Below are 18,184 nucleotides of genomic sequence, written 5' to 3' on the forward strand. Positions count from 1 at the left end.
ATCAATCTGAATGTAATGGATATACTGTAACCATATACCTTTCATGCTTTGTTTGTAACAGAAAAGTAATTATATTATCAACAATTCTGAAATAGGTGCATAAGGGTAGAACCTGATAGCAATCTCTCCTTGTTCAGAAACCAGAGTTGCCAGCTGGTTGAAGATATTGCTCAATTCATGAATGGTGGATTCAACATTTTGAAGAGCTTCAGCTCTGCTCTGCAAGTATGTATCTTGTAATGGAACCATCTGTTGCTGTTACTGCTGCTGTTGCAACAACGGTTGACCATCCCCATCCATTTGCTTCCTGTAAATTTACAAGTAACATAATTTTCATTTCACCATATGATAATAATTTAATTAACTTTGCAATGGCTGAAATTAGTACAAGCTTTCAGCATAAACATGAAACATGACCCAATGACAATGTTATAACATTATTTCTTTACCTGTGTGCCATCTTTTGATCTTGTAATTTTCATGAACCTTTCAGCGAGTTGGACATTGTATTCGTCAACCGTGTAGCCATCTTTTGATCTTCTTGATGTTTGAAATAATAGAAAATGATTTAACAGCAATAAACACATATGTTTATATACAAATGCACTTAAATATGTCATGATATGAAAATGTAAGGAATGAGAAAACATCTCTACACTTGTTTACAAGCAATTATTCTTTTACAAGAATCAAAAGTACTTTCATTAGATCAAGTAAACCATCTTCCATTATTCCCTTTCTTAAAGAATCAACACTAGTTATTCAACTGAATTGGCAAGTGTACTACCACATTCCAAGTTTAAGTATGTAACTGACAATAGTTAGATTTTCTCAAAATAAACCCTAAATGCTAACTAACCTCGATGCTATCCTTTCCAAACCAAGAGCACAAGAAATAATCTTCTTTCCTCTCACTAGAGTGATAGGTGTAAAGAATGATGTGGCAGTCTTCACTATAAAATTTACCAATATCCTCTGCAAGCAATGGAGTTTTGGCATTGCCATTGATTTTTCATATTTAGAGAATGAAAACCATCAGGACCCTGATTAAACAATCAAAACTAATCTAACCATTTCAAACAACCAAAACTGGTATCATTTAAACCTCGATTTTCCCGCCTCCCTCCAGCAATGGTGGAACTTCCTCATTCACTGGTGCACTTTTTGTTAATCCCTTGAGATCAAGACCTTGTTACTTCAATAGAGTTGTTTACAAAAAGAGTACCATTTTGAATAATAATTAAAGCAAGCAGAATAAAAAACTCATTTTATCAATTAGATGTGGTAACTACCAGCTACTTTCCTCTTCCTTCCTCAGCAACTGTAGTCACTGATCCAACTGGCCAGGACTCGAAGTTGGACTTAAAAGAATGTGTTTCATAGCCTTGTATAACCCGAGTCACACGAGTTTCCTTTGGCCTATTCTGGCTGGCAACAAATTCCTGAATATAAAGTATTGTTTGATAAATCTTGTCCATAAACCACATAAAGTAACAACATGCCTCCAACATAATCATATGCACAACCAAACATTCTCAACAAGTCAACAAAGTCATATGCACCATATCACTTAATAACTCATTCACACGTAAGCTACTACACTACTACATGACATCACACATTAAAAATTTGTAGAAATGGAAGAACAACAAATATATGTTAATTCTGAAGTCAGTAAATGAAATCTCAAATCATAAAAACCCATAAAAATGCATATTCTTTAGTTTAAATATGGATAATCAAAAACTAATACTCTAACCTGAAAATGGGAACTTCAGAAAACAGCAAAAATTGAAGAACAAATGCTCTAAAAGCCAACACAACAAACAAAAGTTCATTCTGAGGTCAATTAACAAAATCCCATGAAATTATATATTCAAATGCATAAATGAAAAACAAAATCCCATGAATTTTTATATTCAAATGCAAAAATGGAAGAACAAAAAGCTCCAAAAACCCATAAAAACTTGTATTCTACCTCTTAGCATTCAAAATTACTCCCAAAAACTACTTGAAACGATCCAAACAATGCACGCATATTATGCCTCTGAACTTCCCCTTCCGGCATGAATCGATCAAGAAACTTCTCATCTGCAAGAACCCTCTCCTCACTGTCATCAAGCTCAAAAGCACTACTACGAAATTCCGGCAACTCCATCTCTTCCTTTCTTCCGATCACTCCTTCAATCTGCTCGCCTCCTCCGAACTATTGATTATTAGAGTGCAAATGATGTCTATCTATAATTCCCTTCATGCTTCAAAAAGTCAAACACAAATGGTAATATAATCAATGGAGGAAATGACTAAACAATAAGAAATTAATGATAATGAATTCATGATTCCACTCCAATTCATGATTCCACTCCATTAAGAAATTAGAGAGATCAAAGAGTCAAGCATAAACATCGTTATCATAACCACAATAGTTAGAATTGAGTGACTGAAAAGTTAAGTCATCACTATAACCATAAACCTCATTGTTGATGAGAAAGCGAGGCTCGAGGCATGATTTATAGTTTTCATTTATCCTTTTCTGTTTGTTATGACAAAATTTATGAGGCACTACTTTACAAGAATATCCTCTTGTATCCATTATCGAATTGGTTAATATCCTTATTTGTTCTCATCTTTTTCCGTAAGACTGTTGTAAGCAAATTACATGTGTTTTCTTCGGTTAGCTCTTTATTTCTGTCTTTGTTCTCGAAATTTTTAGTAACATATTGTCCTTTATAAATGGAATTAAAGTAGGTTCAGGAAACGTAGAACTGAGAAAATGTGGGAAGCCGATTACAATTTTTGTTTCTGGAAAAAATAAAATATAAGAAAGAGAGAAACCTTAAGCTGAAATACTCAAACAACTTTCCAGTGACAGAGAAGATAATGAGGGCAACATCGGTATCACATAAATGGAAAGCTCTTTAGCTTTCTTGAAAAGTCCCCTCCGATGCTTGGAGAAACTGATATGCCTCGCGGTGGCATTATTAATCTTCCTGATCTAGATTTTCTCCTTCGCCATTTCAATCTCTATAACTAGCTATAGCCTTTCTTATGATAGGGAAACATTGAGAAAATTGAGAGAGAAACATGAAAAAAGTTCAGATAAAATAGTTCCAGTTAGAGAAATTTCTAGTTTCGTGAAAAGAAACAGTAAAAGGTCGAACTAACCAGTGAACAATTGAAGGAATTGAGCCAGAAATAGAAAATCTGAAATAGGCCTCACAGGAACGGGGAGGGAAAAGGGAGTGAGACCAAGGGAGATAAGAAGGCAAGATGGGCTAGGGCTTGGAAGAATATAGGTTTTCTGGGAAGGGGAAGTGTTTTTTGGAAGTGAGATTCCGATGAGGGGAAGTGGGAGGGGAGGTTTTGGAGTGAGAAACAACTACCTAATAAAATAATGTTTCAACTTAAAATCTGAATAAAAAAAGAAAAAGGAAAAGGGAGTTTTATAGTTAGACGGAATAACCTGGATGCCGTTAGGCAAGTTCTTCACTATAATGGACGGTTCGGTGACCTCAAACTTCCTCGCTCCGCCGACTAAACACAGCACCATTTTCGAATTCTGTAACTTGATCTTCATCTTCTTCCTCACTGGTCCTCTAGGAGGCTGAGTCGGAGAAAGACCAAATGAAGAAGAATCTTGAGTGGGAGTATTGGATTGGCGAGGCCGTTGAAACGCAGTGCCGACGATGAAGGATCGAAGCAGCGCGAAAGTGGAAAACGGAATCTCAGAGACGGTGGTGGCGACAATTGGTTAGGGTTTATGAGGATGCAAGGAAGTAGTTAGGGTTTATAAGCGGAAAATGGAAAAAATCGGGGGGGAGGGGGGAGGGAGGATGGGGAGTTGGTTTTGTTTTTTGTTTTTTTTTTTAAGTGGATCTTTAATGTCAGTTTAGGTATACCTACAATGTCAGTTTAAAATCCACATTAAAGATCCACTTTTTTTTTTAAAAAAAACCGACATTATACATCTGATTTCACTTTTTCCAACCGACATTAAAGTCTAAAATTCTTGTAATGGGACTATGCATCGCCAAACCTCTATGATTTCTCCCCAGGAATCATGAGGCCCGTTCTTGATGGATCGAGATTCAAAATGAAACCGGGGATGCTGTAGATGATCTAAACTGCTAGAGAGTTTGGTGGTAGGCGAGGCGAGTATCCACACACCCACCTCTAGAGTTTCATTGAGATCTGCAACACGTTTGTGTTCCCTAACATCTCTACTGAGGAGGTTTGTCTAACTTTGTTTCCATTTTCGTTGTATGGCCAGGCACGAAAATGGGCTTATTCTCTCGAACCAGGGGAGATTACATTATGGGAGCAAGTAGTATAGAAGTTTATGAAGAAGTACTTCCCTCCGACAGAGAACGCTGGAAGAAGGAAGTTGATCACAAATTTTGAACAGGATATGGACGAATCACTCAGCGATGCTTGAGCGAGGTTTAAGAGGTTGGTAAGAGATTGCCCGCATAACGACTTACCAAACTGCTTATAGATGGAGATTCTCTATCACGGATTAAACCCTGCTTCGCAGACGGCTGTCAATACGGCAGCAACTGGAGGTTTGCTAAATAAAACTTATGATGGGGCCAAGAATATCCTTGATCACATTTCTAAAAACCATGAAGACTGAAGAGAAAGCGACAAAGATTGAGAATCAAGGACAGTGACACGAATAACGGGGCCATCGCATCCCTTCAGAGTCAAATGACTGTGATGATGAACTTGATACAGGGAATCGTAATCAATAGCCCAACAATGCATAGTGGGCAAATGAACGCAATCAACTAGAGGACTGCAAGTTGTGCTACTTGCGGTGAAGGACATTAAATGGAGGAATGCCTGAGAAACCCACAGTCAGTCTATTTTTTGAAGAATAATCCATTTTCTAACACGTACAACTCTGGGTGGAGAAACCACCCCAACTTCGCGTGGAAAAATCAACAACAAAATTTTCAATCAGTGGCGCAAAAAGAAGGGACACTCGGATTTTTCCCGTGAACCAACGGTCAAATGCATAATCAAGCCAGTAGTTCTCAGACGCCGCAATCTTCCTCTTTGGACAGTTTGTTGTAGCAATATATTGAAAAGAACGAAACAATGCTTCAAAACCAAGCGACGTCTATCCGCAACCTGGAAATTTAGATAGGCCAGATTGCGGGTGAACTCAAGAATAGACCGCAAGGTGCCCTGTAGAGTTCAACGGAACTCCCACGCAACCCAGGGGGTATGAAAAAAGAGCAATGTTAATTGGTGACGTTGTGGAGTGGAAAGACTGTGGTAGGGGAGAAGAAGAAGCCTAGCCGAACTGCTCCAATTGTGCTGGAACCAGAGATTGCGTTGAGTCGAGGAGAAACAGAAGAAAAGGAGGCGATGGAACTAGAGATTGCGTCCACCTTGGAGCCAAAAGAACAGGGGACCGTAAAAATACAGCTGCTACCACTCCCTCAGAGACTCAAAAAGCAGAAAAATGATGAGGTACATTATCAACGTTTCATGAATATGTTAAAACAGTTGCATATTAACATTCTGTTCACTGAAGCAATTGAGGAGATGCGCATATGCGAACTTTCTAAAGGATATGATGACAAAGAAGAGAGGCACTGTTAAGTTCGCAACGGTGGCTTTGATGCAGAGTTCAAAATCTATCATCCCACCGAAAATCCGTGACCCTGGGAGTTTCATTATACCTTGCTCTATTGGAGGGTTATACATCGGTCAAGCGCTATGCGATCTCGAAGCCAGCATTAACTTGATGCCCCTATCAATTTTCAAGCAGCTGAATGTGGGGCAGCTTGCGCCCACAACGGTGACTCTCCATTTAGTAGATAGATCTCTTATGCATCTAGAGGGGAAGGTGAAGAATGTTCTAGTTACAGTGACAAATTTATATTACCAGCAGACTTCATCATCCTAGACTATGAAGCAGACAAAGATATGCCCATCATCCTGGGGCGACCATTTGTATGTACCGGTCGTGCCCAGATTGATGTGTACAAAAGAGAGATCACGCTGAGCATGAATGAACAGAAGCTTAGGTTTGACATTATCCGAGGTATGAAATATCCTGATGAAGAAGACCTCAATGAATCTGACGATGAACAAAGTTTGAATGACGAAAAGAAGCCTGACAATGAAAATGAAGATGCGGATGCGATCGCAACCATTGTAGCATGCAATGCGATCATAGAAAAAACAACCAAAGAAGATGAGATGATCGCATCCCAAGAAGATAAGCCGACAGTGAATGAAGAGAGAAACAACAAAACCATCCTTGGAACAACCACCAATAATAGAGCTGAAGACCTTTCCTTACCACCCGAAGTATGCGTTTTTGGGGTAGAATGAAAAGCTACCTGTAATAATTTCCTTTGCACTTAATGAAGACCAAGAAAGTGCACTGCTGAGCATTCTGAGAAAGTATGTAAAAGCTTGGCTGGACGGTCACAGACATTAGAGTAATTAGTCCTGCCTACTGCATGCATAGAATTCGTCTCAGAAAGAATCACAAAGGATCGATCAAACATCAGCGCAGACTCAACCGTGCGATGAAGGAGGTTGTAAAGAAGGAGATAATCAAATGGTTAGATGCAGGCATCATCTATCCAATAACCGATAGCACGTGGGTCAGCCCGTGCAATGCGTGCCGAAGAAAGGAGGGATGACGGTAGTCCCTAATGTAAATAACGAACTAATACCGCAAAGAACCACCACGGGATGGTGGATTTGCATGGACTATCGTAAATTAAATGTGGCAACAAAGAAGGATCATTTCCCTTTACCTTTTATCGACCAAATGCTATATCGCCTAGCTAGAAATGACTTCTACTGCTTCTTGGATGGGTATGCTAGTTATAACTAGATCATGATTGCTTCTGAAGATCAAGAAAAAGCCACATTCACCTACCTGTATGGAACATTTGCGTTTCGACGCATGTCGTTCGGCCTCTGCAATGCCGGAGTACTTCCAAATGTGTATGATGGCCATCTTTTCTGAATATCTCAAAGACTCTGTAGAAATATTCATGGACGAATTCTCTGTATATGAGCAAACATACGAAGTCTGTCTTAACAACCTGGAGAAGATATTGAAAAGATGTAAAGAGATGAACCTCGTGCTTAATTGGGAGAAATGCCACTTCATGGTGAAGGAAGGCATAATGCTTTGGCACAAGATCTCCAAGGATGGGTTGGAGCTGAACAAGGCAAAAATTGAGGCGATTGAAAAGCTCCCACCTCCAACAAGTGTAAAGGCTGTCAGGAGATTACACGACCACTGAGTGCTTTGTTGGAGGCAGATAGAAAATTTAACTTCGACGACCAATGCCTTAATGCATTCATGATTTTGAAGAACGCATTGACAACTGCACCTGTATTGATCATACCAGACTGGACAGATCCCTTTGAATTAATGTGCGACACAAGCGGTTATGCGATGGGAGCAGTGCTAGCGCAGAAGAGAAAAACAAATCTACATCCCATTGCATATGCGAGTAAAACCTTGAATCCTACTCAAACAAAATACACCACCACAGAAAAAGAATTGTTTGCGGTGATATTTGCGTTGGAGAAATTCAGAGCCTATTTTCTGGGAACTAAAGTACTCATTCATACTGACCACTCGGCGATACAATATTTGATGACCAAAAAAGATGCAAAGCCGAGATTGATTAAATGGGTTCTCCTCCTTCAGGAAATCGATATGGAAATCATTGATCGGAAGGGGACGGAAAACCAAGTTGCGGACCATTTATCCAGATTAGAAAATCTAGAAGTTGACCACAATCAGTCAGAGGTGAGTGCAATGTTCCCAGACGAGTAGCTATTTTAGACTGAAGAATTGCCATGGTACGCAGACGTGGTAAACTATCTGGTTTGCGAGCAATTTCCAGAAGATTATATTGACCACTAAAAGAGGCGACTCAGACATACCAGATGCTGCTCACCAATGCTGCTCACCAATGCATACCAAATCTGTATAAAGGGGGTCAGATCGGATTTTGCGATTGTGCATACCAGATGCTGCTCACCAATGCATATTATCACAATGTCACAACTTGCCTTATGGAGGGCACTTTGGAGGCCAGCGCACAACAACGAAAGTATTACAAAATGGGTATTATTGGCCAACACTATTCAAGGATGCAAGAGACTACGCGATGAAGTGTGACCGATGCCAACGCAGGGTAATATTTCATGGAAGCATGCGATGCCCATGAACATCATTTTAGAACTGGAATTGTTCGACTTCTGGAGCATTGACTTCATGGGACCATCACCATCGAATGGACACAAATATATTCTATTAGTCTTCGACTACGTTTCCAAGTGGGTAGAAGCGGTAGCATGCGCCGCAAGCAATGCGGCAATAGTCTCCAAATTCCTAAAGAAAAATATCTTCAGTTGTTTTGGCACTCCACGTTCCATAATAAGTGATGAAGGCTCACACTTTGTCAATATTACTGTCAAAGATTTGCTGCTCAAATATAATATCCTCCATAAAGTGGCCACCGCCTACCATCCACAGACAAATGGCCAAGTTGAAGTGTCCAACCGGGAGATCAAGTTGATATTAGAGAAGGTGGTGAAGCCTTCACGAAAAGATTGGGCAACAAAGTTGAACGATGCCTTGTGGGCATACAGGGCTGCCTTTAAGACACCTCTAGGCATGTCTTCGTATGCATTGGTATTTAGAAAGGCATGTCATTTACCACTCGAGCTGAAACATAAAGCACTGTGGGCGGTGAAAAAGCTAAACTTTGACTTAAAGGCCGCAGGGGAAACAAGGAAACTTCAATTGGTCGAGATGGAGGAATGGAGAACTCACGCATACGAGAACGCACAGATCTACAAAGAGCGCGCAAAGCATTGACACGACAAACAATTATGCCAGAAGAATCTCCAGGTCGGGCAAAAGGTCTTACTATTTAATTCGCACTACGACTCTTTCCTGGAAATTAAAGTCACATTGGTCCGGACCCTTCATAGTCAGAGAGGTATTCCTGCATGATGCGGTCGAGTTATCCAATGAAGACGGGACCAACATATTCAAAGTTAATGGGCAACGAGTGAAAATATATCGCGGAGAAGACTGGCATCGCAAGGTTTCTTTCGTGCACCGGAGAAACTCTGACTGACAAAGAAGTGGGTGGTCCCTGCGTAATCATGCGATTCATCAGGTACGCAAGTTTTGTGAAGTATCCATTGAAATTCTCAATTCATGAACTTATCTCTATCTCCTTTTAGTATTATCAGTTCTCTTTCTGTTGCTTATTTAAAAAAAACGTGTTGATAACTTTGTTTTTGTATTTGACCCTCTTAATGTTTTCTTTGCAAACGATCGAGGTGAACGATTGCAAAGGCGCTACACGAAAGATGTAACTAGCTTATTCTGTCACTGCAATCGAAGAAAGCAGTTCACCACAAAGAAGGATGCGTTCACAAATAATGCGGGCGGCAGAGCAAATTTGGGGGTTGTATCTTTCCTTGACTTCGTTATTTCTAAATTTTGCTCTCTTGCATTGCATTTTAACTTTGAAAATCTTATCATCGCATCTTCTTTAGTCGGCGCAATCATTTAACATTGATTAATTTAGTAAGTCACCGCATTATTTCTCCTTACTAATTATGATTTCAATGATGAAACACATGCTTCTATTTTTTTTGTATACACTAGAGTCAACTTAATTTTAGGATAGTCAACTCATAAAATATTTCTAGAAGTTAGTGGTCTGCAAGCTTTCTTTCAAACTGACTTTTTACGAAACTCTCTAAGAGCATCGCATGACTTCTTTCAATCTTTCAGCAATAAGGACATTGCTGCATTTTAAATTTGGGAGTGCGGTATTCATTTTCAACCTTGCTATTTTTAGGTTATCTAAAAAAAATCATCATAATGTTGCGATCAGATCCTACTCGTAGTTGGATGTCCGCATGACACCCGTGGGGGGCAAGCTAAAACGAAGGTAGGAATTGTGATCAACGCATAAATAAATGATCGCAACTCTGCTGCCAAAAAGGTATGAGTTTAGACTAAAAAAGAGCGCCTTATTCGTAGTTAGATGTCCGCATGACACATGTAGGGGCAAACCAAAACGAAGGCTATGCACTTGGATCAGTGCAAGGTCATAGAAAAAAATATATGTCTAAAATACGCAAGGATAAAAATCATTTGAAAATACCCCAGTGAAAAAGTTTTTTTATGAAATAAATCATGCGACGCCCTAGAATCTGGTAAAGTCTTTTTGAAGGTTAAGCTTGTGGTCCCTAAATTTTAGAAATATTTTAAGAGGCCTGGATAAAAATTAAGGAGATTTTGGTGCAATTGATTTGAATAAGGCATCCTTGAGAAATCTAGGAAAGAGAAGGCGGTCGACTTCTTAAAGAAAATTTTTAGCTTATGCTTAAGGACAAGCATTGTTTTAAATTTGGGGGTGTGATAACAGGCTGTAATGCACGTTATTACAGCACAAAGTCATAAAACAATGCAGGATTGTGATGGTAAAAATATACAATATTGCATCCAAAAGCATTAATTTCACAACATTACGATCGCATGCGTCCATTGCATTAAAACAGTTAACTTATGTATTTTTGTGTAGAAAATGCGTGATACAAGGTGGAAATGCGATCCGAAGAAATCATCGTCAGAGCACATTAAGAGATTGTGGCCACAAGCTAATGTGATCATTTGCATTTGTGAATATCTACTCAAGAAGGTATCCGCATAGAGCTGGCATATCAAGGTGTGCGCATCTGGGTGAAAGCTTAATAAATCATAATGGGACAGAAAGCTGATGACAGTCGATTTCGAATTAAGTTGACAACCCGTTAACAACCTACTGTAGCAAGTTACACTCAAACTTTTCGGTGTACAATTATTCGGCGCATCAGACAGAGAATTAATGGCATCCCATCAGTGCAATCATAAGGGAGAAGAGCTTTTCACCCTGAAGCTCTATAAATACCCAGGTCACCTTCAGTGAAGGAGTTCATTTAGTTAGTTAGTTCGCCCAGTCTTAGAGTTTTGATAGTTAGCCTTGTTCTTAGTTTTCTTATACTCAGAAGGCGGAAGAGAGAAAGGGAAAAGATGCCGAAAGTATCGTCCTGGTTACTTCGAGAGAGAGAACCTAGAGAGCATGGAAAAACAGAGAGAGGGCCGACTCTTGCGAGAGCAAGAATATTCTTTGAGTAGAGAGTAGAAGAACAGTGTAAAAGCCTTGGGAAGCAAGAAATGCTACCAGGCCCTTTATTCTTACTCCGCATTGTCATTCTGTACTTCGATTATATATATATATATATAATGGAACTTGTTTTTCTACATTTGTTCACTCTTTGTAAAATACGCATGAGTAGCTAAAATTGTCGAATGGGTTGAGAAGTACTTAGCTAACATGACTTAGGATCTTCATTACATGCGATCATCTTGTCTTATGTACGCCCATGACCCTTTAGAGTTACTCGAGAGAGAGTCTAAAGAAAGAACCTAAGACATGAGAGAGCTAGATTAGAATCTAGACTCGAGTAATATTAGATCTGCATAAGTAAGAGATATGGACTTAGAGATAAGCTCTGTTTGCCAATATGCATCGCATGCACCCTAGAGATAGGTTATGGTAGTATCCATTGCCTTGTATATGTGTGTGTCATTTGTCATCGCATAGACAAGAATAGAGGCTTAGATGTAAGTCCTATAAATATCATTGCATATATCGCATGCGTTCTAAAACTAGAAGCCGTAGCATTTGCATTGAGAGATGATTTGTTGTTGTATGTGTGTAGCATGATCGCATAATAATGAACGCAATCCTAGGAAGTGTTAGCTAAACCCCTTCTTAACCCGTTTCCCCGCATATTCATTGCAACTTTCGTATTATTAACTCTTTTCTCAACTCTACCACATACATTTTATACTGTAAACAACAACCAACCAACCCCTTGATTTATTTGTTACTGCAAAGTGATCTAAAAGATTACCATCGCATAGTGTTTTCTTTAATCCCTGAGTTCGACCCTGGGCTTACCAGGCAACTTAATAGGATTTATACTTGGATCTTGCTGAGAAAACTTGCATGCTCAACGTATTTTCCACCACCGCATTCTTAACCATTATTTCATCGCATAACACCATGCATCAGTTACCAATTATCCTCTAATGAACAACCTGTTTATGATCCAACCATTAAATAGAAACCCCTCTCGAGTCAATGAAAGGGTAGGGCTCTTTGTTCAAGTCTTAGAGATACCACTTAAGGGAACACTTATTTACTTATCCTAAAGTCGGGAAGGAGTGAAATCCATCTTGTATTATTATGTTCCTAGCTCCCCTCTCGGTGTTACCCCTAAAATGGTAAGGTTATTGAGTAGGCGAATTGGCCACTCTCACCCATACAAATCAAAGGACAATCCTTCGTGAACAAGAGTTCATAATACACTCAGGATTCAAACTAAGTTGCCTAGGTCATTCTATTAAAATAAAAACTTGACTAGTCAATGGTATTACTGATAGAGTTGATGCCCTAAATCTCATAGGGTCTTATAGTTTGTAATTGTAATGTACAAATATTTTGTTTATGTAATAAAATATGTGATGTTTTATTTCAAAATAAGTTGCATTAATCACAAACCAATAAACTAACATCCAGGGTTATCTTGTAGCTTAAACATGTATGTAGAGACATACGGGTGGATCATGTTTAAGTGATAACCTAAATGGTCTGTAGTAGATGGATAAGGCTGAATAGCACCAAATATTTAATTTCATGTGCTACAAATGATCTAATCCTGATCATTCATGTGGAGACATGTGAGCGGCGATATTCTATATAAAGGAGTTTGTATAAGACCGAACCACCAAATATTTAATTTCATTATATAACGTCGTTCCTAATAGAGACTTACATTTCACCAGGATGACCATAGGTAACATGACCTGAATCCTGAGTGAGTTGTAAACTCCTACCTATGAAGGCGGTCCTTTAATTTATATGGGTGAGAGTGGCCAGATCGCCGACTCAACAAGCCTACCATTTTGGGGATTTGTCCGATTGAGGAGTTGGGAACACAACTACACAAGAAGGAATTCACTTTTTCCCCAATGTCAGGGCAAGTAGATAAATTTCTTCTTTAAGGGCTAATGTCCAGGGCTTGAACAATGTGGCGCCACACCCTCACCTGACCCGAGAGGGATTTAGTCATAGTTGGACTATGATCTATTATTCATTAAAGGGATCAATGGTACTTAAGAAGTTAGATGTAGCTATAGGGACAAAACGGTAATTTTGACCCCAACTTGTACTTATGAGCAATTTGTGAATCATCGTTTGTACTTTGTGCGAAGAGTGCAATTGTCGGTCTTTAGTGTAGTGTCAGACAGTTGATGGATGGTGAATAGTTTAATTAATTATTGACGTACCGTTGGAGCTTCAAGTTACAGGTCCATGAGGTCCCCTCGGTAGCTCAATAGTTATAAATGAGAATTAGTTTCTTAATTAATTTTAATTGTTCAATTAATTGAGAAAATTAATTATAGATGATATAATTAAGTTAAATTAATTATATATGATATAATTGTTATAATGTGTTTGATATATTATAATATAAAGTTTATTTGAGAGGAAATAAATTTTGAATATGATTCAAATATTAATTATGTGAATTGGGTTCATATTATTAAATTTAATATAAATTTGATTTATATTAAATGTCATCTGTCAGAGAGAAGAAACTATAGGTATATTGTATATAATACAATTTTAAAAACTATAGGTTATATATTATATATTGATATAACATATAATTATGTATATATATAATAAATTAGTTATTATTAATTATTATTATTATTATTATTATATATAATATTTCAATTTATTAAAATTAAATTATTTTATTTTATTTTAAATTAAATTAAAGGGAGGGAATTTTCCCTCCCTTTAATTTTCTCCACATCAAGTTGGTGCGTGATTATCAAAGTGAAGGGATTCATCTTCTACTTGGATTATTCACAGTAGCACAGTGTGTATTTTTTCTTCATCCTTCCTTCTCCTCCTCTTTCATTATTCAATCTCCCTTCCCTCACCTAATTCACCATAGCACCACAAACTCCTGGATTCCCACCTGAGAATACCGAGGTCATCTTGTGGTCGTGCCCTTTCCGGTTTTGAGATTTTGTTTGAAGAATGTATTCAAAGGTAAGAGTTTTCTAAACCCTATTTGTTTTGGTTGTAATTAGCATGCTATATTTTTATATGTAAATGCATAATTCTTTCTTCCTCTGTAAAATTGTAATTCTGTAAAAATTGGGGTTTGGGAAGATCCGTTTCCGCTCAAGGATTCCTTCACAAGGATTCCTACAGTTGCATCTAGTGGTTACTATTTCACGGTATGGTCTTATGCAAACTCATTGCATAAGATACCCCTACTCACATGTCACCTACAGGAACGTGTTGGATTATTGTGTTTGTATCAAATACAAAGTGGGTCGTATCCATAGTGTTACCAGGATAAGGTACCCAACTGTATCTCTATAAGTATACTATAGACCCTTTAGGCTGTACCTTGAACATTGATCCTTGTATGTCTTCACATACAGTTCAAGACTCATCAGACAACCTAGGATGTTGGTTTATTGGATTTAGGGTTATTAAGACAAAATATAATACAACACAATCAATAACACTTATTGAAATAATATCAATAATGCTTTATTGATGCGGTCAATTATATATATTTACTATCTACGAGTTTTAAGGTATAAACTCTAACATTAATGGTGATAATTTGTTCGGTTTTCTCGGTTTTGAGGACACCAAAATCCAAACCGAACATATTTGTTTTATAAAATACAGAACTAAACCGATGTCTAGTAAAGGACAAAACTAATGGTTTGGATTTTGATTGGATTAGTTCTATGTTGTGATTTTCAAATTTTGGACCCAATTGGTCATTTCCTTATTTTTCTTTCTTTTTTTTTTTTCAATTTTATTTCGATTTTTATTGGTCATTTTTGTTTATCTCAAATTAAAATTTAGCCTATTTGTTTTTTTTTTTAAGATTGAAATTAGGTATTTTTGTTCCTTTATTTTAATATAATAATAATTGGATCTTTTCTAAATAGTGAATTTACAATTATACTCTAATATGTAAAGTATTAAGAGTGAAAGTAATAATACAATCCATTGTTCATCCAATGAAATAAAATACCAATAGTACATTGTCAATCAAAATTTAAGTGTATATATATTATCGGTTCGATTCGATTTTGATTAGTTTTTCAATTAAGAAACCAAACCAGTCCAATAACTTTTGGTTTTCTTCGTAGATAAATCAATATGTCCAATTTTACACTAAAAACCCAAATCAAACCAATGGTTCAGTTTGGATTGGATCGGTTTGTCAGTTGTTTTGGTTTTTTGTTGCACTCCTATCTAGTATTAAGAAAAGTGATGCAAAACACTCGAGACTCAAATGTGGGAGCACTTGGACCAACATGGGAAGGATTGTATCAATTAATTAAAGTAGTTAGACTCAATACATACACAAGGGTAGATCAGGACTGAAAGACTCTCCCACCCCATGGAACGTCGAGCACCTGAAAATTTATTATCGTTAAAGATGTTTAAAGGAGTAAATAAAACAACTATCGATCAAATTGTTGTAGGTCAAGATTGAGCCTCAGAAAATTCCTAATTTGATGTCTTGAGCAAGAAAAAAAAAATGGTCGTCCTTGGCCTTGGAAGATTGAAGAGTGGCAAGCGAAAACTACATGATTAGCATAGACGAACCAAGTGACACTTAAGAGTGAAACTATAGGGAAAGTTGGCATAATAAAGAACCTTGATCAAATAGCAACAACTAGAAGAAGTAAATAACGAAGGAATAGTCACATCAATAATGTGATAGGAAAAATGAGAGAAGCAACAAAGCAAGAAAAACTCACCAAATGAAGAAGCCCAAGAAAGCAATAACTCATGGTCAGCCTCGGCCCAAGGGCCGACCGAAGGAAGCACAAAAATGAACATCACAGGGGGCTTCGAGAAGAACGGGTCAAATAATCCAAACTAAGTGGAAAGGAAGTGACAGACAGCAAGCTATGATAGATGACAAACTACACCCTAGATTGAGGCAAGACAATAAGCCGGGAAAAAAGATAGATAACAAGCTATGACCAGAGAAAAAAAATGTATGGAAGCCAGGATCTAACTGGACAATATTCAAGGCTGACTCCTAGTCCAGGAGAAATCCAGGACTAGTGGAGCAACAACCTGTTGTCGGGGCCTATCCAAGGAGTGGGTCTGACACGATTTGATGCATAGCTTCGTCATGAGATGGAGAAGCACGTTGGAAAAACGGTTGGACCTCAAAAGAGTTGGGTAAGGATGAAACCCTTATAGGCTCAGTCGAGAAGGGATGAAACCCGTTGGGTAAGGACGTGGGATGGTCGACCTCAGCCTAAAAGGATTTCCCAAATCGATAGCTTAGTCAGAAGCTCTAATTGGATAAGGAATAGGGAGAAGGTCAAAACTTATAAATAAGATAGAGCATAGCAGAAACAAAGTAAGTTTTCCAACAAAAATAAAATATTCTCTTCTCCTTCTGACTTAAGCATCAAAGTGGTTGTGGCTTACACCAAACCGTTGTCCAATTTTCTATTTGCTTGCAGAGATCTCTCTTCCTAAAAATACAAATTTACCATTGTTGTCCTATGGTACATTCACTTTAAAAAAATGACATCAACATTTACCAACCAAATTATTTATATACATTCACATGACACTTTTCAATGATGAAGCTGAAAACATGGAGGAGATGGAATGAATTTCAAGATATTTTATCCTTTTCCCATTTGCTTTAGGAATATATATATATATATTTAAAAGGGACAATACAAATAACGTGATAATTGAGATCAGATGTGTGTCCGTGTAGTTTAGTTTATTTTAGCCATGTTTAAAACATGTATAATTGTTAATTATTAATTACAGAAAACTAATTAAATTAGAGCGAAATTAATAAATGCGTACGAGATATGTGGACAACAAAATCCAATCCAACATCTCCTTCACATGCTTTTGTTTTTGTTTGTTTGTTTGTTTTTTTTTTTTTTGTTTTTAAATTTTCATCCACATGCTTTTATACTAAAACAGCGTGACCTCACAATCATGATAAAAAATAAAATAAAATAAAACACCATTCATCTTCGTATTTTGTAATTGATTTAATTTTAGTCCATGCATGTAATTTTGAATTTCCAAATTTAATCTATTTGCTTTCAATAAATTATTTAAATTTAAGATTTTTTAAAAGCATTAAATTTAATCCCCACTTCTAGATTATTGTTGATTTTTTTTTTAAAAAAATACTATCAATTAGCTTTTTCACCATAAATTATTTTTATTGTTATTTTACTGAGATACTAAATTTAAGATTTATTAAAAATATAGAGTCTGAAATTGGAAAATTTTCCTATAGAGTTTTAATCTTTATCGTGAAAATATGGTCAATAAATTAATGAGATTTATTACATAGGTAGACCGATAAAGAAAACAAGAACTAACAAAATCCAACTTTTTTTTTAATTGTACAGATGTCACATTTTGGAGAGAAGTTAATGACCTAGTAATGAATTTGTTTGATTAGGATCGACTTTGGCCTGAGCGCCTCCCTTAGGCCATATCTTTGGGCCTAAAATATTGTTTTGGAGTCGCATGCCCTACTACGCCTTTGGCACAAGTTGACCTCGGCTTCGGATCGAGACTGAGGTTTGGGCAAGGCACAAGCCAACCCATTCTCCTAAACTCATTTCAATCTTTAGTTGCCACTTTCAACTCATATCACACTGCTCCTTGATTTTATCGTTTCTAAAGGTCAATTGTACTATTTAGTCCAAAATCATCCATAACCTTTACAATAGGAGAATTAAATTGCTACAAGTTTAAAAGTAGATGGACTCAATTGTTACACCTTTAAAAAAATAGGAACTAAACTATTGCATACTAAACTATTTCAATTTTAAAAGTATAGTAATTAATTTTTTACAGACCAAAGTTTAGTGACTATATTGTTGCATTCATAAAATTAGTTCAGAGAGAACAATTATTATTTTTATAGTCATTTTATACTATCCAAAGTAAGCTTGACTCTGGTATTAGCATGATCTCTATCCCTTGTTATTTTATATTAT

At 37.1% G+C, this 18,184-nt stretch overlaps 1 long non-coding RNA gene across 9 annotated transcripts in view; it reads right to left on the reverse strand.

Annotated features, from left to right (window-relative positions):
- Nucleotides 1-16,728, reverse strand: part of LOC120088880 — a 28,658-nt gene extending 11,930 nt beyond the window's left edge. For 3 of the 9 annotated variants that reach the window (XR_005485060.1, XR_005485061.1, XR_005485058.1), the window contains exons 1-4: nucleotides 15,941-16,728; nucleotides 1,979-2,255; nucleotides 450-1,442; nucleotides 113-307 (exon numbers count right to left, since the gene is read on the reverse strand). This is a non-coding gene — a long non-coding RNA (uncharacterized LOC120088880). Of the gene's footprint in view, nucleotides 1-112; nucleotides 308-449; nucleotides 1,443-1,978; nucleotides 2,256-15,539; nucleotides 15,593-15,940 lie in introns of all 9 variants that reach the window. The other 6 variants (XR_005485065.1, XR_005485066.1, XR_005485064.1 and 3 more) reach the window with 6 other exon arrangements.
- Between the last annotated feature and the right edge of the window lie 1,456 nt (nucleotides 16,729-18,184).

The sequence above is a fragment of the Benincasa hispida genome, chromosome 10 (genome assembly GCF_009727055.1).
Source record: "Benincasa hispida cultivar B227 chromosome 10, ASM972705v1, whole genome shotgun sequence".
Lineage (NCBI taxonomy): Eukaryota > Viridiplantae > Streptophyta > Magnoliopsida > Cucurbitales > Cucurbitaceae > Benincasa > Benincasa hispida.